The following is a 26021-nucleotide window of genomic DNA, read 5'->3' as shown; positions in this document are numbered from 1 at the left end:
CTCCATTCACAGTTATCTTTCTTGCATTTATAAAAACGTTTCATTTCAACAGATAGCCAAGATTACCTGAGCTTGCTTCAAGATAACAAGTATTAACACAAATTGTAGTGGGAGGGGCAGGGGACAAAGCCAACTACTTCTTCCACCTTCTTTGAACATATTTCCATTTTCAAAAATTTCGCACCGACAAAAACAAAATCAAGATAATTATTTTGCTGTTCAAAAGCTTAAATTAAAATGGAAAATGGAAGAATGAAAGTAACTTGATATTTTGGAAGATGACTGAATTCAAATGCTCAATTCCGCTTGCTTCATTATGTTTACGAAAGCCAGATCTACTTTTAAATTTCTAACAATCTTTGGCAGCATAAAAGATCTGACCTCAGAGTCCCAAGTCTCCTACTGAGTTTTGTTGCTTAAAATCTAAAAAACAAACCCATATTCAAAGTTCTTCTATGCTTTAAGATAATCTATACAAATGCAAGTCAAAAGAGTTCTCAGACAAATATAATCAAATGTAATTTAAGCATTTCATAAAAGTAATAAAAAATGGAACTAAAAAAAACACATGTAACATTGTGAAACAGCAGACTGTCCCAACAAGTTAAAAAAAATTGAAGTTTTTTTTTAACAGTGAATAAGTAAGTGTTCTGATTACCTCGGGACTGTTCTGGCTTGAATACGCTACCATAATGTGAAGTAACAGGGCAGGCAAGCACATATTGTTAATCATAACAGAAGTTAACTTGAATACAAAAACATTTTCTTTCCCATTTAGTTACACTGTAACGTTAGGCAAACTGATCTTTTTACTATTTACGGCTGCCGTTGGCCATTGTTCCTGATTTTATAATAGCTAACTCTCAAAGAAAATGTCTGCAATTTCTTTTGTTACTCCGAAAAGTGAGAACAAGATAGGAAGAAGGGTGCACTGCAAAGGGACTTGATGTAACCTGTGACCGTGTGTGAGACCTTGGAGAAGTCAACTTTTTCCCCACTAGTTTTGATAATAAACATGGAGCGATAATACCTATCAGTTTGCTTGGAGCATGCTCGCTACAGTACATAAAAGATCTGGGCACAATGTTGATATTCAGTAAATGGTAAATATTCTCTTATGCTTCTTTTTTACTACATAAGATTCCCTTTCTGCATATCATGAATTTGTGGCTAAAACAAAAATAAAGAGTATAAAATCAATGTTCACAGATTTCTTATTACTAGTGAAGGTAGAAGATGTTATCATGAGAATCAGCTCTTTAAACAATTTATTCTATTTTCTATCCCTTGTTTGGGTAATAAAATCATCTGCTACAATGAACTCAAGAAAAAGTGAGATTAATAAGATTTAGAAAGCAAAACACTTAAAGATAAAACAAAGAAGAATTTCTAGGAATGTAAACAATCCCACTTCCAAATTATCTGAAGCCATGGGAACGATGAAATGATAAACTGAAATAAACAATCCAAACTGACGTTTCCTTGGTTCCTCTCCAAATAGGATGCACAATTCACAAATAAAGGGCTCACATACATGAAAAGCAGGCTGTTCTATTATTCTACTCTGGTCCTGTCATCAACTCTTAGCCTACACTTATTATATATGAGCTATGCGGTCTAGATAAAAAGAATAGATCTTGTGCCAATAAAAAGATGTTTGTGTAGAAACTACTTGAAAACCCAAATAGAGTTCAATTCGTTAGTGTGTGTGTGTGTGTGTGTGTGTGTGTGTGTGTGTGTGTGTGTTGTGCTGTTTGTGCATGTAAAGGTAGGGAAAGAGAAAGAATGACTAATAATGAGAAAAGTAACAGATCTACACTAAGTTCCCTGGTCAGTTCATTCCTTTTTTATCTGTGGCCCCATGCTCTGGTTAATTATTTTGCTCTGGATTTATGAAATCGCATAGTAATTTTAATACATCTATTTCCACAATCAGTCTATGAACTTCCACAAACTTCTGCAACTTGCCTTTTATTTATCTTTGTTTTCCCAATGTCTAGAATAAAGAAGATACTCAATTAATGAACCTAGAGGGAACTAGAATATAGAAGATACTCAATTAATGAATCTAGAGGAAACTAATTGAACCATTCAATTAAAATAGAGTTTACAACTGCCAAAATGCATATGTATGCAATTATGTTTATGCATGTCCATTGGGCCTTAACAAATTAGTCTTATTTTATTCATGTGGAATCCTCAGGCCTGTTGGAAGTGAAAAGAGCATTTGCTGTGTGTGTTTGTGTTTATGTGGAAATAGCGTGAATTTTGCTGCTTCAGGGAGTTTACGGAAGGCTCTTACATTTCTTACTCTATGGAAGGTTAACTGGCTTTCCGCCATTTTTTTCCCTCATTAATCAAAGTTACCACTATTCTCTCAGTTTGTGTATGCCAAAACTTTAGATTTCCCTTACTGATCATTCTTCATCATCCCCTGTTTCCAGTCAATTACCAAGTCCTGTTCATTTCACCATTTGGGAGGTTTTTCATCTATGTTTACTTTTCTCCTTCTCAGCTACCTTCGTGCAAACACAGCCCACTCTTTCAGGAGCCCCAAAGTCCTTCCTTCCAATACTGTTTGCCACTCAACAACTACAGAGATATATTTTTCATTTGATTATTTAATCTTTGCTGAAACCCCTTCAATTTGTTTTCCCATTATTCTCAGGATTAAGTTCAAAATCCTTACATCAGTCTTACCTGCTGGGCTCCCTTCCTCGCCTTTCCATTTCGGCATCTCCAAGTCTCCTGTGCTTGGACACCTGGAGATCTCACTTCCCACTGGAGCCAAGCTTTTAGTCTTGGATTACCAAAATAATTCAACTTCCTTTGGGTGTCAATACTCTATTCCTATATATTCACTCTTTGGCAGGAATATTTCTTCCACAAAAAATGTAGAAGTTCCAACTTGAACTAAAATACGTATGTTTTGTATTTTAAAAATAGATAATTCTTAAATATTCAATAAATCCTTAGTTTCTTTTTCTTCCTCTTGATTTATGCAAAATATCAACCTTCTCAATTAATACTAAACATGTAAAAGACATAATTTATGACATGCTAACATAAGGAGCAGCTACTCAAACTCATTATTATGTTTTTTTAAATGCTTTTCTATTACTTAAATGGAACCACCACATGGCAGTTGTTTTCTGCTGCATTAGAACTTCCATAATCAAGTGATCACATAGAGCCACAATTCTAAATTATTATAAAGCTCAGAGGACTTAAAAGGGAAATTTCTTCTGAAATAAATGCTTTGGTTAACATTTAAATTTGTCACAAAATGCATTTTTTTAACTTAACACTTTTCAAAAAGCAGAACAAACACGACTTGACATATTAATGTAATGCAGAGTTTGGATCCTTTTAAATAAAGTTATTCAAATATATTTTCCCATTAACATACTGAAACTTCCTAATGGAAACATGAAAAGCTGATTTTCTTTTCTGTAAACTCAACCATGACTTACAGCTCTTGCAGTCCCCCTACTTTCAACAATAAAGTGTTTAACAATAAAACATTAAGCACTGACTGTGCAATAATGAAAATCTAACACTCAAAGTATATTTATGCTTATACCTCAGGGGAGTTCTCTCATTATGTGTCAGTAGGAACATCTTCTATATTTCCCATATGGATAACTTAGAAGATAACCACATTTGGTGACCAAATCATCTTCTCACTTAAGTGATCATACTCAGTGCATTAAATCCAAAGTCAGTCTACTATATGTCTCCTCAACCTCCAGGCATTGACTCTCTTAACTTAGCTTTTCTCCTTACATATGAGAGTCAGCCTGCTGTCCTTCATGATTCATGGAACACCAAGTAAGCCCTGCTGTCTCGCATGTTCTGACCTTCCAGAAAGCATCCTGCCTTTCACTCACTTAATCACCTTGGCTATCCCTTTCAAAGCCCTTTCTTAAAAAGAAGAGTTTGCCTGCCTAAATCGCTTACTTTCTTCAAGTTTGCATTGTATAAATACAGCAAGGAAATGGTTTTCTTGAAGTTTTCTCTCTCTTTTTTTAACGTTTACATATTTTTGAGAGAGACAGAGTATGAGCTGGGGAGGAGCAGGTGAAGGGGGAGACACAGAATACGAAGCAGGCTTCAGCTGTCAGCACAGAGCCTGACGTGGGGCTCGAACCCACAAACTGTGAGATCATGACCTGAGCTGAAATCAGACACTTAACTGACTGAGACACCCAGGCGCCCTAGTCTTCTTGAAATTTTCCATGGAAGCTCTGTATGGCTTTATATTTAGACTTCATAATTAAAAAAATTTCTTCAAAATAGAGTCTCTCTTAAAAAAAAAATCACTAAATTTACCAATACCCAGAGAATATGGTGCATTCAGGTGGTGCATTCAAAAACTATGCAGTCTAGGACACTAACAATAAAGACTTTATTTTCTGGATTAAGGTAGATTGGGAACTTTTTTTCCTAATGGCATTGTAGAATTGCAAAACAATGGTGCGCCTGGGTGACTCAGCCAGTTAAGCATCTGGCTTTGGCTCAGATCTCATGGTTAGTGAGTTGGAGCCCCACGTCGAGCTCTGTGCTGACAGCTCAGAGCCTAGAGCCTGCTTTGGATTCTGTGTCTCCCTCTCTCTCTGCCCCTCCCCTGCTTGTGCTCTGTCTCTCTCTCTCTCTCTCTCTCTCAAAAATAAATAAACATTAAATATTTTTTAAAAAAGAATTGCAAAAAAATACTTTGGGTTTTTATTGTTGCTGCATTTTCGTTTTAATCAGATGGAAGTCATATGTGTGATACACAGTGATATCTGAACAGGGATTTACCACCTGCTGAGCATGTTTCTGCAAATGTCCATTTATAAAAGTTCTTCGCTGAGGTACACAAATAACTTCCTTGGTTGAAAAAGCAGGTAAAGATAAAAAAAAAATTCCATGTGAAAAATATTGCTTCCTATATCTTTCCAAATTTTTGGTCCTACTAGTTTTTTTTTTAAACCAACATCCCTTTACATAATGCACCCTACTCAAAGATGAACACTCTCACAAACCTCCCTGTCACTAAATTTGACTGAAAAATTGTCATACAAACTCACAATCACGGGATCAAAAGCAAGCAGTGGTAACCATAGCTTAAAACGATAAACTGGGACATATTAAACATTTTAAAGATCTGAACAAAACTTGATTTAAATAGTGCCAAACTAGAAGTGGATAGGAGCTCTCCACCCATAGGAGCTCAGGGAGAGGCCTTTGTAGAGAAAAGGTGGAAACAAAGTAAGGAAATTCTTGATTGGCTAGAACTTATAGAAAGCCTAGCTGTCTGTCTGTGATTGGCTGTCCTAAGATCACCACAGCACTAAAGTGACATCAGTCTAATGATCTCTTTGTTTAATTGACTTAAAAATCGTAGTTTTAATCATTTAAAACTGTATTCATTTATTTATTTATTTCAGTTTTCAGCCAATTTAGGATTAGGGTTTTAAAATCATTTCAGCGACTTGTGTAAGGCAAAGGCAAAATAAAAGGCAAAACCAGCAAATGCATGTAAAACAGTGTATTTTGATAATAATTTTATTAAAATTATATGCATGTGTATATAATAATGACTACTCATTTCTGCATGTTGCTAACATAGCATAAGGATAAACATTCTTTCACTTTTGAGCTTTGAATATTCATGCATTCCTTCAAAAGCTATTTACTGAATCTCTCCTATGTGCCACAGACACTGTTCCAGGCGTTTGGAGGTACATAGGAAATAAATGGATTTAAATATCTATTCTCATGGAACTTAACATTGTGATTACATGTGAAATCTGACTCAGAAATTCAAGTGTAAATCATTTTTTTTTTCTCCAAAGATTCCCTTGCAGTAAATTATCAAGATGTTTTCACATTTTAAAATGGAACCAAATTTTTGTTATGAAAGAACCAAAACAAGTTATTTTGGACATGTTGGAGGAACTGGGTATAACAGAATTGCATAAACTATAACACAAACAAACTAACCCAATTTTTGGAGTTTAATCACATATTCCTAATTAATCTTTCAAATATAAATATCTGCACATGTTAAACTATTCTTTTCTGAAGGAACTCTGGGCTGAGAATGAACTGAACTTTCTAAAAGTTCTCAAAAATATTTTAAACAGGAAACCAGCTGCCTCCACCCACCCATGGCAATGTGTTCAAAGTGCAATACCGCAGGAGCCCATGTAAGTCCTTGAATACTCCAAATTACTGCAGGTCAGATTTAGTCCGTGAATTATAAGTCTTTATGAATGTGATTGCCGAGGATGATGAGAAAATAAAATTATTAGTGAATATGAACCTACCCAAGTTTCATAATTATGTTTTTTCTTAAAACATGATTCGTACATGATTATTCTATTTTGAAATCACAAGGCTGTCTACCTGTGAGTAGAAATAGCAGAGGTTCCAGAAAGTATATTGTATCTCTTGTGACATAAATGGAAAAAGTACAAAAGGGATATGTAAACTTGATTTTGTATATAATTAAAACATAGTCATTTATAGTACTATATTCACTTACAGTAGTATAAATATATTAAATCAATTAATTTTTCTTGGTCATGAAGACTCTAATACTTAGAAAAACTAAAGTAAAATAATACAAAAAAGCAAAGGAGGAATATTGGAATTGTTCAAAACTGAACATTCTTTTTTGTTTTTATTAAAAATTTTTTTTTATGTTTATTCATTTTTGAGAGAGACAGAGACAGAGCACGAATAAGGGAGGAGCAGAGAGAGAGGGAGACACAGAATCCGAAGCAGGCTCCAGGCTCCGAGCTGTCAACACAGAGCCTGACGCGGGGCTCGGACTCATGAACTGTGAGATCATGACCTGAGCTGCAGTTGGATGCTCAACCAACTGAGCCACCCAGGCACCCCACAAAACTGAACGTTCTTATACTATGTAACAAAAAGAGAAATAGTAATATGTTATCAGAATACAAATTATCAGAACAGCAGTTAATAATGTGTTGATGTTTAGACAAAATGTTGACTTCTTATCTTAGTTACTAGCATTAGATTTATAGCCTTGTTATATTTCTATGGACTCTCCTAAGATTAAAATAATAGCAACCATATATTTTGTTCTAATCCTTTCAAATTTTCATGTAAAATAAAACAAGTTATCAGCTTTCAGATATATTATTTGGAGGAAAATACTTTCTCCAGAAAAACAAATCTGGTGGTTGTATAATACCTAAGTTACTTATAATAATGAGATCCGAAATCTTGATTTCACTGGGAAAATTTCATTTATCTTAAGAAAAGACATGAAATATTACAAAGCATAAATGTTAGATTTTTATTTGAAGTTCAGCTACTATTCATGCTAGTGAAAATTTTTTCCTCTTTATACATTCTCTATATTAGCGAAAATGTCTTTGTACTCTGGACATAGAGTGTACAATCAGCTTTTTAAGTGTTGATATTTCAGGGTTTTGTCTTTGACATAAGAGAAGGTAACACTAAAGAGAAAAGCAATTTCACTATATAGCAGAGTTCGTAACAAATTGCTAATTGATCTGAAATGAGGTTTCATCTGTTTGCATTGTAGGTATAGTGTTTTATTTCCTTAGCAAAGACAAGGGATTGGATTAAAAATGTCAAAACAACAGGAAGTGAACAGCTCGTGTTTACATTTCTCAAAAGATCTGGCTTTCCAGTCCCTAAAATAGAAAATGTAAGACATGTGCAAAGAGAACTGCAGAAGGCTGAAGACCAGATTAAAAAGATACATTTCTGAAAACTTGCTTGTTTTTATTTACCCTCTTAGTCATATAAATATTTCCTTTCAATCCTTTCTCAAATAATCCCTATAAAGCCAGTTTTAAATCTTCCTCCGAAACTCTTATTTTACTTTTTCTGTTTCTCTGCTCTACCAGATTTGGATCTTTTGTTTAATTTATAAAAGAAAGAAAAGAAGAAAAGAAAAAACAAAAAAAAAACAAAAATAAAAAATAAAAAACTAAGAAATGTGTGGAATCCTAGAATTGGGTTTCATCATTTTCATTATTGCCTGCTTTTCAACCAATTAGATTTTCTTAAATTATAACGAGAGGAGAACATATTGGTGCCAGTAATCTCCAATGGTCACCCTATTTTACATACCTCTCAGTATCAGTACAACTTAAATACATCAACAGGACATCATCAGAATGGTAGAGCGGAGCTCAGAGAACACCGGGTTCAGAATTAGAAAACCTGGGGTAAATCTGTTCCATAGGAAGTTCACTCAAACACCTATCTTCACGTCCAAAAGAAGCTAAATGCAATGCCTTAAACATGATCTACACTTGCTATGAGAGTACTCTGTAATTATTTATATTCTGGAGTAGTATAGCCTGTGCTGTCCAGTAGGATAGTCACAAGGCAGATGGTGCTGGTGAAATCTTGAGAGTAGTCTGAACTGAGATGTACTAGAAGTCGAAATGAGGTACAGGTGGAAAATAAAAATGTAGACCAGCTCATTAACTTTATATTGATTACATTTTAGAATGGTAATATTTTAAAGATGTGGGTTAAGTAAAATATATTACTAAAATCAATATCACATTTAATTTTTAACTTTTTAAATGTAACTAAATTGCAAATGTTGCTTGGATTATATTTCTATTGGACAGCTCTACTTTAGAACATCCAAAAAATGTAAGGGCTTTTCTTTTTCATAGAGAATTTTATAGAAACAGAAAGCTATGCTTTGATTTTTTCAAAAATATATCCAGTGGGTTCTCACAAAATTTCTGTCTCTATCTTACAGAGGCTTCCTATCTATGCTTCAAATTAAGATGATTTCTAATAACATTATTCACAAATATATGTTTGGAAAAATGCATCCTATTGATAATGGAAATATACGCCAAAGAAACATGGCTACCATTCAAATACAAATGAACAGGACATTTTCATTCTCTGCCACATGGTCATATACGCAAGAGATGCTGTATTAGTGACATCAAAGTAAACCAACATCATACAAAACATTGGATAGGGCTGTTCAACATTCTCATCTAAGTTTAAAAGAAACACCATTTATTTGAAGCTGTTTAGACAGCATGGGCTTTTAGACAAACATAATTGCTAAATACTAAAATATATGTAGTTGTTAAACATATCGCTTTTACTATGAACTAAAGCCCAAGAAAAATATCATTGATTCATGGTTTCTGAATATCATTAATAAATATAAGTTCATTTTTATCTAAAACTTTGGCAAAATAATACAAATCTAGAAAAATTATGGGCTTATAATTTGTTAGATGTGAAAAATTCTGTCTATTTCTTATCTTTCCCCAAAGATTCTTCTCTAGTACAGATTGTAAGACCGAGAAAACATCATTAAAAATAGCAAGGACAGGGGCGCCTGGGTGGCTCAGTCAGTTAAGCGTCCGACTTCAGCTCAGGTCATGATCTCACACTCCGTGAGTTTGAGCCCCGTGTCAGGCTCTGTGCTGACAGCTCAGAGCCTGGAGCCCACCTCGGATTCTGTGCCTCCCCCTCTCTCTGCCCCTCCCCTGCTCATGCTCTGTCTCTCTCTGTCTCAAAAATAAATAAAAACATTAAAAAAATTTTTAAAAATAGCAAGGACAGAACAGAGGATATTGTCAATTAATACTGTAATACACGTAGCATGGCGAGCATTTCATAAGGTATAGAATCATTGACTCAGTATGTTGTGCACCTGAAACTAATTTAATATTATATGCCAACTCTACTTCAGTTAAATTTGTTTAAGTAGATAACTATAGGTGGTGATGGACACGTTAAAATATAGCAAGAAGGTAAGTGGATGAAATCACTAACAAAATAAGAGTCTCAGCATGGGAATGGGAAATTAAAGTTAGTGTCCACTTGTGGATATCTATCTTTATACCATTGCAAGAGCCATATATGAAATATCATGTTTTCCCATGTATTTTTATAACAGGAATGTTTTCCACATTGAAATAAATTCAGAAACATTAATAATAAAATGCATCTAGTAAAACCAGCCGTTGTACTGACTATTAAGGTACGTGAGGGATGGAATGTTTTCAGGGACAAAAACCTAACTTAACGTCCAAAATATTTTCACATGCGGTGTCCTTACAATAATCTCCTCTCTCAGTTCCTATTAGTTCTGATGGTTTTACCTCACCCACCCATGCTGGTTCTATACCCTAGATGCTTTACCATACTAACATTTCTTCCCATTTCAATGTTAAGCACCTCTCTGATTACCTTCTATTGTCCCCACGACTCTCTTCTTTGACCAAATTTGAACCTCCTACTAACTTATCCTATTGCCTTCTAACTGTGTGTCATCTACTTCCTATCGACACTGCCCTCCCTTTTCTGAGCTCCATTATTAGCAAATGCCTCTCAGCTAGAATGGCATTCTCTCAACCGTGCTTGCCTAGAAAACTCCAATTCTGGATAGCATCCAACTATCCGCCTCCTCTATAGACACATCTGAGCACCCGGCATTCCTTAGAGAAAACATCCTTCACTATGGGGTCTCAATTCAAATTCTTCACTCTGAATATCAAACAAGCCTCTAGCACGGCCACACCAACTGTACTACGTTTCCCTTATCAATTCACTTCCCCGTTCTCCTGAACAACTCCACACATTTTCTGTCTCCAAACTTCCCATTTCTTCTGTTACTCTTCCATCTTTCTTGATGAACTTTTTTTTTTCTTTATTTCACTGACAAAAGAAAAGTGATCAAAAGACAACTGCCATACTCTAGTTCTGCCACACCTACCAGTCTTGTGGATGGATACCCTTACCTCAGCCTCCTTGTAGGGCGGGCTCGTCCATACCCATATGGCCAAACTTCCCGTTTGTATGTTCCATGTAAATCCCCTCTAACTGACTTAGACTTAGCTCCTGCAAATATGTCCTCTCCTACTTAATCAAATTAAATTTCCTTCCTAAATCATTCTCATCAGCAAATGGGCATACTATAATACCTTTGACCTGAAAAACAAAAATCATCTTGATCCCCATGCAGGGGCCATCACATTTCTCTGACATTTTTTACAGTAAAAAGCTTTAGAAGATATTTTCACTCCTCTCTTTCTTTCTTGAACTCACTCTGTTTTAAGCCTAGATCTCTACCAAAACAGAAATCAATGACTTCTAAATTGCTAAATCTAATTAATAGCTAACTCCTGTTTTCTTTTTTTTAGTCTTTATTTTTAATATTTATTTATTTTTGAGAGAGTGAGCAGGGGAGGGGTAGAGAGACAGGGAGACAGAGGAGCTGAAGCAGGCTCTGCGCTGACAGCAGTGAACCCAAAGCAGGGCTTGAACTCATGAACCGTGAGATCATGACCTGAGCTGAAATCAAGAGTCTATCACTCAACCAAATGAGCCACCCAGGCGCCCAACTCCTGTTTTCTTTGACCAATCAGTCGTATTTTAGTTAACTGGCCATTTCATCTTTCCGGAATGACTCATTTACTTGGTTTCTGAAAGACTTCTGTCCCATGGTTCCCCTCCTACCCCACCCAGTACTGCTCCTCGTTCTGCTCTGGGGGTCTGCAATGAATATGTTTTTTACTCAAAGGGTACTTCTGTCTTCAGCTACCAAAAAAAAAAAAAAAAATGCTTCTACCAGTTGTTTAACATCAAATAGCTTTGTATCTTTTCTACATAGCAACTCTTGGCAAATATCATCAAATATAAATCACCCAGATATTTACATATATGAAAATATTAGTAATCCTCTGTAAAGCTATGACTTTAATAGAATGACACTGAGCACAACTCATCTTCTCTTTGATAGGCTGCTTTCCGCCAGTGAGATACTCAGTTTTCTGGGGCTGAAGGCATGTCCAACTCTTGCTTTCAGCTCAGGTCATGATTGATCTTGGCTCAGCTCATGATCTTGTGGTTCGTGGGTTAGAGCCCTGCGTCTGACTCTGTGCTGACAGCTGGGAACCCTTCAGATTTTTTTCTTTTTTATCTCTCTCTACCCTTCCCCTGCTCATATTTAAACACATTCTCTCTCTCTCTCTCTGAAAATAAATAAATAAATAAATAAATAAATAAACAAACAAACTTGTTAAAATAATGAAGATACCCAGTTTTCCTTTTTCCAACACTTGGTAACAACTGTGCATCTAGAGTTGATCAGGGCACTGGGGACCAAACGTTGAGCTCCAGGCATTTGGTATGCAAAAGACCCTCTATAAAAGATAATCTTGGAATACAGCCTAGACCTGTTTAATTAAAATGAAATGTCATAAGGTCAGTGGTGAAAGTATCTGAACTGACAAATGTACTTATTGTTTTAGTAATGACAAATTTAAAGGAATGAACTTTTACATTTCAACTATCTTCATCTGTTTGGGCATATGGCCAAAAGGCATTACTCCAATAAAGCCCACTTAAATAACAATAAACTTGTAAAACAGCAGATAGTACATTTGTAAAATGATAGCATAGACACCATTATATTATATATGTATATATTATATATGTATATATAAAATATTTTATTTAAAGAAAAAGTAAAGTATGTTTAAGGTTTAGACATATGAGGAAAAATGTTAAACAGGGTTTATTATCTTTACTACAAATGTACAGTACTCCACACTGCCAGCAACAGATAGATGCTCTTCACATATTGGAAAAAAAAAAAAAAAACTTACATGATACTTTTCTTTGATAATAGTTGAGTCTTCCCATAATTTTAAGAAGGTGTGGTCACTAAGCATTCAATCATATCACACATCAAAAAGAAACAAAAGAAGGCCAATGTGTTCCCCATATCATTTCCAGTAACCTCATGCATTTCATTTATGAATACGTGATAGTTGATGAAAATCAATGCTTAAATTTCCTCTGAGAAGTCAAAAGACATCTTCTTTGAACATGACACCAAGGAAATGAGAGGAAAACCTAAGAGTTGAATACGAGAACGGCCAATTTAAATATAAAAACTGCTTATTTTCAGTATCAATTTATTCTGTCTGTTCCCAAAGGCGAGAGCCGACCACCTGAGAAAATTGCGATTAGCTTGGATTTACGGATGCTGTCTTGCCGCCTCATCCCTGCACTCTATTACCCCAGAGCCATCCTAACCCACTCTGCTTAACTCCGGCCAGATTCACATTCCTAAAATACCAGTGGAGCAGAGTGGAAATAGCTCTGGAGCCAGAAAGACATTATTGGGAATCCTAGCTCCAAAACTTACTATATCTGTGGCTTTGAAGAAATCGTTTAACATTTCTGAACATCAAATTTCTTCACGTATAAAATGAAGGTACTCCGTAAAGTGAAGTTCATTCTATTACACAACTGTCAGGATCATAGGTATGTATGTAAATCATCTTACAAGGAAACATTATTCTTTGCTGGTAGGAGGAGGGCGAGGAGGAGGAGGAGGATGACGACAACAATGACAAAGCAAAGACGAATAAATACTCTCATCTCTTCAGAAACTTGCAGTTGTCCCCACTGCATAATATACAGGGGCAAAATTACTCTGTGTATTCAGAGTATACAGTGCTTTGTGCTTCGTAACTTTGTCCTGTTCTATCTATTCAGCACAATATCTGCTACTCACAAAGGTCCGTTTTATTTCTTCTCCGATGAAGCTCATCCCTAACCTTCCCTGCTTCATATTAATTTATGCTCAAAACTCTTTGCCCCAACTATTACTACAAAGTAGGATGATCTTTTTGTTTTTCAGCACTTATCTAAGTTCCATGGATGTTTCAAGACTCAGCTCAGGGAGCTGGACTTTTCTCTCAAGGTTTCTCTAAAATCTTGCTAAAAAGAGGATGTTTGAAGGTTTTGCCATTATAGAAAAATTCAATTAACCTTGCGGTATCAGCCCGGAAGAAACAGTACTTCTTCACATAGAAACTGTTCTTATATCATTTTTTAATTTTAAAGAATCACCACCATTATATTTGTGGCTCTAATGATTAGAGGAAACCTTCATAAATTTCAAGGCCACAGCCATTGCAAAGCACTAGGCAACTATATCCCAGTGATCAAGCAATTACTGAATCCAATAAAAACATGAAGAATGTAAAAGGGGGACCATTATACAATCTATTATTTTATAAGAAAACTATTTCTTAAAGTTTTGGGAAAAAAAGCAATTCACATAAAGCATTTTTCTAAATATCATGCAGATAGATTTATTGATATCTAAAATCAATATTGAAAAATCACAGAAAAGCTATACAGATACTATATCACTAGCTTTTTAAGATCCCTTCTTAATCTAATGCCTATGTAAAAATGTGGACAAAAGTCATAATTCAGGAATATTTAATGTATATGCAAGGATATTCAACAATGAAATGATTAAAAAACAAGGCATTTAATCAAAAGTTGTAACAGTATCCTACTCCACAAAAATATTAGCAAAAGTGTATTCACCTGATCAGAAAATAGAAAGCTAGTATTGATGTAAATGAGAATATCAAGAAATATCACTATATATTTCAACAGCATATGTTACAGGTTTCTAATTACATTTTTAAAAGAATATCTTCCTTATATTTCTATTTAATAGACTTCTCCACTTAGCGTTCATTTTACAATTTATGTTTGTGGGAAACATAAGCAAACATTTCCAAATGGTTTCCAAAGATCATTTTCCCCTCCTCAATTCTACAATTGCTTTCCATATAGTTAAAGATCCATTTCTTCTCTATTATGTACAGGAGTTTATCGTTTGATTCTATGCCATATCTCTTCCATACAACCCAGGTAACTTTGAAGTATACTTTTCTGTTAACAATAGCAGGAATTCAGTATGAGGACTGTCCATCAAAATGAAAATAACCCTGAATGCATGAGGCAGAATTATGAGGGTTTGCATAACAGTTTTACATTGTTCTAAAACTCTAAGAATATAGGTTACTTCCAGCACATTGACTAACTCATATTCATTTGAACTACAAAATAAAGTTTTAATATCAACATAATCTATAACTTTCTAAATTTAGAGTTGAAATTCTTACCTGAGTTTTGCTTAGTATATTATTTTTTGAAAACAGGAAAAGTATGGCAAGCTGTCAGGATAAATAATACCAACAGTGGAAAATGGAAGAAAGAGGGAAGGAACCAAGTCCACTTTAAGAAGAAACTCCTAATCCCTCTGTTTCCCAGACCTACAGTAGTTTTGTTCTGCATCTTATAAGCAACTGTCTTTCTTTGCTCCGAGAATACCACATGCTCTGCTCCAGCAGGAAAATGTCATAATTAAATAGAAAACCACAAGGTTATTAGGCATCTTACCCTCTGGGCTTGCTGGGCTGCTTCAGCGGCTCAGTGCTACAGACACATGTGTAAACAACAGAATTTCCTGCATCCTTTTCTCATCTGTATAGCTCTGGGGTCCTGGCCAACAGGATTATTTCCAGCATTAAGGCCACTCCGCACTAACTCAAAAAAGATTCCCATTGGTTGTGAAGTTTTATCAAAACCAATACAACACCCTCTTTGGATCACAAGTAAGCGAACCAAAATGAAATCACTTTAATGTTCCCTAACTAAGTATGGTTACCCAAAGCCTTCCATCCAACCCATTTGAAACCACGTACTGTGAGTGAAAAAGGAAGAAAATACCCACTCCTTCATCCACAAGTGTTTAACAGCAATGGGTATAACTTGTAATACTAATAGAAAAAACCAAGATGGCCAAGAAGAAAGAAACGAAGTATCTATCTATCCATAAGATTTAAAGAGAGATTATACTACAGATCACAGGAACAATAGAAAATATCATTGGTCCAGGAAGATTTTTATTAGGTTGCTAAAAAAAAGAAAGACTATTTAATAGAATATTCAAGTCAGTAAATCATGATACAAAAACTGTATGTCAAAACCGTGGATTTCAGTCATGTGGCGAGACTTGTGAGCTGCATCTCCAGAGCCCCCTAGGGAGAGCCCTCTGGCTGCCTGGGGGCAGGGAGGGAAGGAGTGATTTTCCAGGGACACGACCCAGCTGTCAGGAAGCACTCTGAGGAAGGGGTGGTGGCAGACCACAGAGTTTCTCTGGTTGACACTACGAGCACTAAATGCCCAAAGAAAGAGGCAAGGGCACAAGAAACACAATGAGCACATTCCTCATAAATAGCACAGAAACAGCACTTGAACGAAGAGTTAATGTCTTCAGATCCTTTAGTCTTTCTCCCTCCTTAGTGTGGATGACCATTCTTAGCTGAATAATATGTTTGCCATCCATTTCCACTTAACAGCATCCTTCCCCCTTACATCCCAATGCAACAGAGAGGTGACATTCTCCTGTAGAAAAGGAACTAATCCTCTGAGCTCAGGTTTCCTTTCCCCGGTCTTTTCCGGAGATGTGCTCAATCACCTTTCTCTCTCCTCTTCCTCTGAGCTCTCCTTCTGTCTGCAATCTCCCCAGGAGATTTTAAACACTGTCAAGGCTTCAGCCCATTTCGCTTACGTCCATAAGTCAATTCATTTTCATTTGTAGCTACCATTCCCCTCCATTTCATGGTCAGGTAGTTGAAAAACTTCTTTCCAAAAACCCCATTTCATCTGCCATTTACTCCCTTTAATGCACCAAAGTGACTCTCTGAAAACACACACATTTGCACTCACATACATGCATATTTGGGTTTTTTTAAGTTTCTAGACTCCTCTTAGCACTCATTGTACCTGTCATCTCCATAGCCTTTGACACTGCTGTTCACACCCCTGCCAACATGGAGACGCTCTTCTCTATCCTAGCACAATACTCTCCTCTTCCTCTTGACCTTTCTCGCTGGCTCTCCCCAGTCTCTTCGGTGGTGCTTCTTTTCCTTCCCATCGCTCTGTGTACATCAGATATTTTCCCATGTAAGTCTATTACCTCTCTGGATAATGTCATCCATTCTCATGATTTGAGCTATTATCTTTCCTTTCAAATGACTTTCAAGTATCTTCGTTTTTGGATTCAATTCTCTTTTGAGTCTCCGACACTTACATGCACCAGCACTCTAGACCCTGCCACTAGAAAATGTAACAGATATGTCATCAACATATTTAAAACTGAAATCATCTTCTCTCCATGGGCTCACTGCATTGTTTATCTCAGTAACGGCAACCCAGTCTTATAGTTTGCTAAAGAAAAACCCTGGAAGTAATCTCTGACTCCTAGTCTACACCCAATCCAGGACCAGTTCGCTCTGACTTTACTTCAGTAATATGCTCAGTCCTCTCTCTTCCCACTGCCAAATCCTGGTTCAGGCAGCCATCAGGATCTGCCTGGATTGCTGCAGTATCCTAAATTATTTGCCTGTCTCAAAATTTGCCCCTCTCCATATTTAGCAAGAGTTACAATGGCCTATTCCTACTGCTCGTGCTACCTGAAATCTCTAAAGATTTTTGACCCTCTTATCAAATCTCTTCTTTACAATATATTTGTCAGAATACAGTTTTTTCTGGATTATTTGTTCTGTCCTGCTGACTGTACCATATCCCCATACCCTCCTTTATTAGTTTTCAAGGTGGAGTGCTTCCAAGGGACTATCACTGGTCCTATTCTCACTCCGAGCCCTCTTTCTGGGTGATCACATTTGTTTCTGTGGCCACTTTTGCCACTCATACATCATTGTGTGTTAAATTGTGTCTTCTGACAAGATGTGTGGAAGTCCTCTCCCTTGGACCCTGTGAATGTGACATTATTTGGAAATGGGGTCTTTGCAGAGGTAATCAAACTAAAATGAGGTCGAATGGATTAGGGTGAGCCCTAGTCCAATGACTGGTGTCCTTCTAAAGAGAGAGAAATTTAGAAACAGACACCCAGGGGCAAATTCCATGTGAATGCATTGGCAAAGATAGAAATGATGCATCTGTAAGCCAACGATTGTTGGCAACCACCAGAATCTAGAAAGAGGCAAGGAAGGACCCTCCCCTAGAGCCTTTAGCGAGAATATGGCTTTGCTGACACCTTGGTTTTGGACATTTATAATCCAGAACTGTGAGATAACAAATATCTATTGTTTTAAGCCACCAAGTTTGTGGTAAATTGTTATGACAGCCCTAGCAAATAAACTAATATACATTTAATTCCCAAACACATATGGCCAGCCCATAATAGAATATCAAGCTTCAGATCTGCATGTCTAATAGTCTAATGAGAATAGGCACTAGGAGCCACTTAAATCCATAATTTCCAAACAGCAAATCTCTTATATTTCTTCCAAAACCTCTCCTGTTGTATCTTTTATTCTTGATCTAAAATAATGATGTTGCCATCCGTGCAGTCTGTCAAGCTAGAAACCTTTCTCTTATTCCCTAGTCTTTATACCACTCCACCCTTCACACATCATAACTTATTTTATACTAAAACCTGAAAGAACTGTCCATTTCTCTGTCTTCGTTTCATCTCCTTTCATCTCTTTTGAATCCACACCAATCAGACTTTTGTTTTACCACATGAGCTTTTACTTTCAAGCTGATAAATCACTGATCAGTAAAATCTGACTATATCTGTAGGGTTTCTTCTCATTTTCCAACACAACCTCACTTCTCTTGAGATAAAGTGGAATGGGATCCTGCTTTGTGCTTATTGCCAAGTCTGGCTCACAAATGCTTTGTTGACTGATAGGACCTACCAGCATCATGGAAACAAAGTTATCCAATGTCTCTATCTTAGTTCAAATAGTACATCGCCACCATGGCTCACATACTCAAACACACATGGGTGCACAAACATCTGCATTATCTTAATGCTCAATATTCCATAACAACCAAGGGGAGTATAAGAAAAGAAGGAGAAAATTCAGCCTTAGAGTTTTCATTTCTTGGCAAGTTTACAATACCTTTTAGAGAGAGCACATGTGAGCAGCAGAGAGGGACAGAGGGAGGAGAGAATCTTGAGCTGTCCCCACGCTCGGCACGGAGCCTGACGAGGGGCCCGATCCCACGACTCTGGAATCATGACCTGAGCTGAAACCAAGAGTCGGAAGCTCAACCAACTGAGCCACCCAGGAGCCCCAAGTTCTCAATATCTTAAGGCACTCGACACACATCAGTGAAAGCTGATTTTTTTTATATGTGTGCATTCCAATTTTATTCTATATATTAGGTTGTCCCTAAGAAGTCTGCTACTTACCTACCTAGTATTATTTCTCTGATTCCTCCCTACAGTTGGGAAAAAAAAAAAAAAAAAAAAAAAAAAGCTTATGTCACCAAGACTCCCATTACAGACACACTTAGCTATGTGGTAGTTTGGGCAGTAAAACATAAGTGGAAACCTGATAAGCATTTTTGAAAAGTTTTGTCTTCCTTACATGGATACCCTTCCATTTCACTTCTCTCTTTATCCTTACTTGAACAAGGATAGGAAGCTGGAGATGGAGAAGCATGACTTGATCGTGAGGTCATGAGGTCATAATTCAGATGAAAGCCACATTGAAAATGGCAGAAGCAGCCAGGACCATGACCGGACTTGTGCAGGCATTTGGTGATAGAGAGAAAAGAACTCACCTGGTTAAACCACTGTCTTCGGTCTGCTCCGGTGGCCTTATTGATTAGATCGGGAGCTCCAGGCCCAGGGACAGTTATAACACTATCTAACTGGAAAAACAACGGGGAACATATTAATCAGATCCCTATCAGCTAACTGGGGAGTTCAGAAGAAGCCGTAAGGTTGGAAAGCCCCATCAAAACCTTTACCTAATTTCACAGCTATTTCTCACAATCTCTGCAAGGCATCTCCTGATTCCCACAGAAAGTGAATGCTACAGTCAAAGGTGATATTCATGCACTTAATTACCTGTTTCCTCAGGGAACTGTAAATCTTTTAAGGACACAATATTGTACTTGTCTTTGAGTTTCTAGCAGATACGCAAATATATGGATAAGTGATGAAGGTACAAATGCATAAATAATGGATGAATGGATGTTCTGTGAAAGCAATGAAAGAAACAAAAATAATGAGAGTAACTCAGAATTGGATAACTTACCGAGAAAATAAATCAGAAAGATACACCTTTAAAACAATAAGTATACAGTGATTTTTAAATTCTTCATACTGTTGGGGTTTTTTCCTACTTTTATACATCGGAAGAATCAATAATGGCAACATCACACATACGTGCCTTTCACTGACAAAGTGCGATAGAGAAACACTGGCAAAGTAAGACGAACGGGAAAGATTTTTTGTGGACCTGAGTCACCACTTGAATTCAGTTGTACTGCTAAATCTTAATTGCTCCAATTTTAATGGCTTTACCAATATTTGTAGAATTACTCAAAAGCATCATAACTGTCTCCCTAACTGGAAGTGTCTTGCAAGGAAGGCAGTTTGGCTCTTATTGAAATGCACTAAGTGGTTTGAAACGATAGATTAGAAACACATATGCACGAAATCAGAGTCCATTATGATTCTTACAAATATGTCTTTCCTTCATCAAGACAGACCAGGGGGGTTAGCCACCACCTTTTATTACACTACCTTGCACCTACTCACACACATGAGTCACTTAAATCCTCGTGTCCATATACGAGTCTTATTGCAGCATTACAGAAAATATTTTCTTCCCTCTCACTTTTTAGAAGGAGGAATTATTGCCTCACAATGTCCAGAATTTCTTTACAAACACATCGTCTATTTTCTATGACAATGTCGGAGTAGTAACACAAAGCCAGCTTTATTTGTATTTTGTCAGTTAAGGGAAAGGTTAAGAAAAAAACTGTAAGAAAAATAAATCTGATCTCTACTTAATAAAACTTCAAAAAGAAGAGATCCTAATCACAGACTTGGGTTTGAGCGTTGGTTGGGCGTGCTCAGGGAGCTCTGTCTCTGAGCCTCAGTTCCATCACTGTAAAACAGTGGGTCATGGACGGTGGATCCTAAGGGTAAGGAGGCAATGGAAACAAAGCGCTAAAGAGTAGTTAATACTAAATAAACTAAAGCTATCATTAGTTGTGAATTATTTTAAAAAGTGGTTATGTTGGCCCAATTCCAATGCCTAGAAAATAGTTTTGAAGCAAATTTTGATATTCTAAATGGGAACACTAAGCAAATGTTGGCATGGCCCAGTCTGATGACAGGACTTATTTTGCTACCCCTCTAAGTAGTCACTTTGCGCTTGTGATCTTGTTCTGGTACCAACACTCAGCCTCTGACAAATACAACTAGAGGTATTACTTAGGCTTATAATAAGCATATGAAACATTCGTCTTTGTGAGATTTGGTGAAACTATAATGAATTTATCTTTGTGACTGAATGTTTCAGGAATTTTCCTTGGAAATACCTAGCTATGAGAAATTAAAAATTTACTCATTGGATTTTGACCAAGCTCATAGCAGAAGTAAATGATCCTTTCCTTGGCTAATAATGGCGTGTGATGTACTTCATGCTTTGGAAGAATTTCTCAAACTCAGCACTGTTGACATTTGGACCAAATAACCCTGTGATGTGAGGATGTTTTGTGTATTATAAGTTGTTTTGCAGCATCCCTGGCCTCTACCCACTAGTTACCAGTAGCACACCCAAGTCGTGACAACCAAAAACATTTCCAGACATTGCTACACATACGCTGAGGGGCAAACTGCTATCACTTGAGATCCATTGTTTGGAGTGATGGAGTACTGACAAGGTGACCATCTGTCAGCTGTGGCCTTGGGGAAAGGGACCCCACAACCCAAGACTTGTTTTCCCCATATACATATAGTCAGGAAATTAGACTAGATGACCTCAAAGGCTTATCTTACTAAAATTTAATAGCTTTATTATTACCCGTCCCCCATGTCTCCCTCCCTCCCCCACTCTCTCACACACACACTCTACTCACACCTGTCAAACACAGTCATTCATACAGTCTTTCTGCATTAGGGTATCAAATGCATAAGAAATGAAAACAAAAATGTTACAAAACCCATTTCCAATGTAGGAAACCCATTTCTAATTCAGTTTTACAGTACTACAATGAACGTTTCTTAGTAACCTCAGCTCCAGGAACGCCACATATAAAGAAACAGAAATGTTTCTCCTTGATACAACCAAATTTATAAGGCCAAAATCTTTTTTTTTTCCTCAAAAGAACACAATTGAACATTTACAATAGATGAAAAGTACTTTTTTCCACTCAGGAACTATATTAAGTTACAATTTAACTTGTTAACCAAAGAAAAGGCAATCTACATAGAGAAAAATTAATTTTACTAAGTTGATTTAGAAAACCTATCTAATTTCTGAATCCTTAAACTATAATTATTCGACAACCTTCCTAAAAATCTCATTCAAGACAGAACTAACCCTCCTCAATGCATAATTGTTCTGATTAAGATTAATAAATATTAAGTAGTAAACTATAACTTGTTAAGATTTATGAATACATTTTCTCCACATGAGTTTCCTTTCACTATTTCCAAAATTCATTGCTTTTTGCTAACCTGTCCTTTAGAATTCTTGTAAAAAAGAAATACCTGCACTCTGAAAGAAAAAAAAAATATTGCTTTATATGTAAGGAGTTTCCTTTTTTTTGGTAATACATCCTAGCTATGATAAAAATGTAATAAAAAACTATGAAAACAGTAATGCTTCATAGCATAATCTACTATTTTAAAGAAACAATGAATCAAGTCTTAAAGAGATATGGGTTTGTTCTTAACCCCAGCATGTGCCTATGTTAAAATATGCACTTAACTTCACTGAAAGAAAGTCGGGGAAATAAAAAAAAAATATGTAGAAAATTATTATCATTTTTCTTATGTTATAAGGATCTCTATAAATGGCAAAGCATACTCTGATAAAAACATCAGGTCTATTATAATTATAAGGCATGAATTTTTAAAGTACTATATTCAATTAACCTTTAATCTTTTTGTAACATGCATTATCACAATATTAACAGGCTTGAAATCTCTTAATAAATATTTAAAAGAGTATATTCGAGGTAAACCAAAGCAGCTGAAGAATTAAAAAAAATCCTATGAGACAGTAGAAAATAACCACAATTATCAAAGCACCATTAGTATAGTTATAAAATGTATTTTCCAGAGAGAGCAAAACATTAAGGTTAGTCTTGACTATCCGTTTTTAAGCCTCAGATGAGACATTTCACAAAATTCATATATGCTATCAGCAGACTTTAACAGAACGGACTCCAAATACAAGTTTTCCTCTCCTCACACGCTATATCCCACTAACATGACAAAAATGTGGCCGTTGTTGAAGTAAAAATAAACCCGTAACAGTGCTGAAATGAAGAAAGAGTGCTTGCATTACACAAGACATTTGTGGAAACTTCTAAACATCAAAAGCATGTTGGATCTGATGACAGGGAAACCGATGTGGGGGACATGACAAAATACAACACCCAAAAGAGAAGGAGGCTGCCTCCAGGTAGAAGTCAGTCTCGCCAGAGTGTCCGGGGAGGATCCAAGGGTAGCACAAACCCAAACTGATGGGGTTATTTATCACTAGGATCATCATGGCACTACCTGACTGACCACGGGGTATTGGGATCTGGTTTCTTCTCCCACACATAGCAGTTGCTTGGAACACAGAAAAAAATGCACGAAGAAATGCCTTTTTTTAATTGTATTTTTTAAGTTTAATTAATATGCAGTGTTATATTAGTTTCAGGTGTGCCATATGATTCAGCAATTCTATGCATTTCTCAGGGCTCATCACAGCAAGTCTACTCTTAATCCCCTTTATCTGTTTCTCTCAATCCCCGCCCCCTTCCCTCTGGCAACCATCTGTCTGTTCTCCACAGTTAAGAGTCTGGGTTTTTTGTTTGTTTCTCTCATTTTTTTTGGCCTTTGTTTGTTTTTTGGTTCCTTAAATTCCACATATGAGTAAAATCATATGGTACTTGTCTTTCTCTGACAGACTCACTTCACTTAGCATCATATCTTCTAGGTCCATCTATGTTGTTGAAGAAATATTATTAAGCAAAGGAGATAATTTCCCTGAGGACGGTTATTAGCATGGACACCCAGGACAGGGACAGAAGTATAACAAAGTTCCAGGAAAATTCAAGACTACAAAAGGCACTGAAGAATAAAGAAAAGAGACCCTACTGCTAGTGAAATCTACAAAAGAAATCCACCGAAGAAATCCACTGAAAAATAAAACACATTTTTTAAAGATTGTGGATATTTAGTTTGCTCAACTGCTCTCCACCCACAGCGGGAAACAGGTTTTATCCTCCCACAAATCCCTTGTCATGGGCCCTTTCAAGGCTGGGTCTGCTGGGTAAACAAATGTACCCACTTCACCAACCTCCTCTGCAAAGATAGGCCAATTTATTGTTATAAGAATTATTTTGCATTTAAAATCCAGAGTTTGGTGTTTTGCAAGCACTCAATAAATGTCAGGTGTAATAACAATAGTAACAGTAATAATGATATATAGATTCCATTATACAATATGAAAAAAATAATATTCTTTTCATTCTAAACACTTAAAAGGAGTAAATATTAGTCAGGATTTCATTTAATTCTGGTTAATTGATATTGATGAATTCAAATCTCTTTTATGTCCAACTATTGGAAACAAGAGAGTTAAAATTTTGCGAAAGCAAAGGACATACAAAACATCCATTTAATTTAAATAAAAATATGTATTACCATTAGCTAATTAAATAAAGGCCTTAATGTTCTCATTATATATCTCCTATTACCCAATTGTCCAGGCATAATTTTTTTTAAGTTTTATTTTTTTTAATGTTTACTTATTTTTGAGAGACAGAGAAAGAGTGCAAATGGAGGAGGGGCAGAGAGAGAGGGAGACACAGAATCTGAAGCTGTCAACACAGAGCCCGACACAGGGCTCAAACCCATGAACCACGAGATCATGACCTTAGCTGAAGTCAGACATTTAACCCACTGGGCCACCCAGGCACCCCAGGTATAACTTCTTTTGACTTTAAAAAACTACAGGAAAGAAGGGAAAAAAAAGGAACTGAGGTTCCTATATTTTAAAAAAATATATTTTTAAAAGACAATCTTATTTTGGCATATTCCCACACTATAGGGTCATAAAAATGTATATGTTGATTTTTTTCATGAATTTTAAGATATCCTAAATCAATAAAAATGGAAACATTTTTGGTAATGATCCAAATAAAAACGGTATAATTTCATCTAAATCCTAGAGGTAGGAAAATAAACATATGTTAAAGTTAGGCCTATGAATATTATTAAACGACCTTCCTAAAGATTTCAATGACAGTAGTGTGTTTTATAGGATAGTATAAGATTGGTACTACATCTTTTTTCTTCAAATAGAAATTGCATTATTATTGGCTCAAACTAGTCAGGCTCTACCTTTCTGAATAATGATAGAAATAAACACTAGACTACTATAATAAGGTAGCTTCTGTATTTACAATTTCCTTTATCTGTTGATGTCTAGAAACCTTGAAAAATATCTCAATGACAATTATCCTACTTATGATATCTCTGAGATCTTAAAATTTGAAACTAATACATATTATCACTTTAACTAAAATAATCTACAAGGGCTCAGCAGTATATGTTATTATTAAAACTTTTAAAATACTCATAACCCAATGCTTTTGTCTTCTATTTGTTCCCCAAATCGTTCCACAGGCCAAGCTCAGATGATGCTCTAGGCAATTTGAAGAATAATAAAATAATTATATTTTGATATTTTGACAGCATATAGTCAGAAATAACTGAAGCAATTATTTTTCACATTAGCTTTCAAATGTTTTTGAAGTAATGGAGTCCTTTCCTTTAAGAATAAAAGATACATATATATTACACAGAAGTCATGTATGTCAAAAGTGGAACTTTTCCCATTAATTCTTGGAGGAGGACTTGGAAACCTGCCCACTTGGAAACTCTCATCACATCTAATTTCCTCCAACAATAGCCCTTGGAGGTCATCCACAGACTCCCCAGACTCCAAGGAGCACTTTGGAAAACAACTAATATAATCAAATCATTATTTTACAGATAAAGAATCTTGACTTCAGCGATGAAAAATTACTTGTCAAAATATTTTTCTGTCTGCCCACTCACTCTTATTAATTTTGTGAGAAACTTATAAAATTCTCTTAAAAGG

General features: G+C 36.0%; 1 protein-coding gene across 1 annotated transcript in view; it reads right to left on the bottom strand.

Moving 5' to 3' along the window:
• The window catches only part of CCDC102B (coiled-coil domain containing 102B), a 191617-nt gene that overhangs the window by 112348 nt on the left and 53248 nt on the right, over window positions 1–26021 (bottom strand). Inside the window, 2 exon segments of the mRNA XM_042962700.1 lie at window positions 19462–19551; window positions 19751–19881. The gene's annotated coding sequence lies outside the window, so the exon portion shown is untranslated.

This window comes from Panthera tigris, chromosome D3 (genome assembly GCF_018350195.1).
Source record: "Panthera tigris isolate Pti1 chromosome D3, P.tigris_Pti1_mat1.1, whole genome shotgun sequence".
Classification (NCBI taxonomy): domain Eukaryota; kingdom Metazoa; phylum Chordata; class Mammalia; order Carnivora; family Felidae; genus Panthera; species Panthera tigris.
The sequence above is the reverse complement of the archived record's forward strand: the minus strand, read 5'-3'. Positions and strand labels throughout refer to the sequence as shown.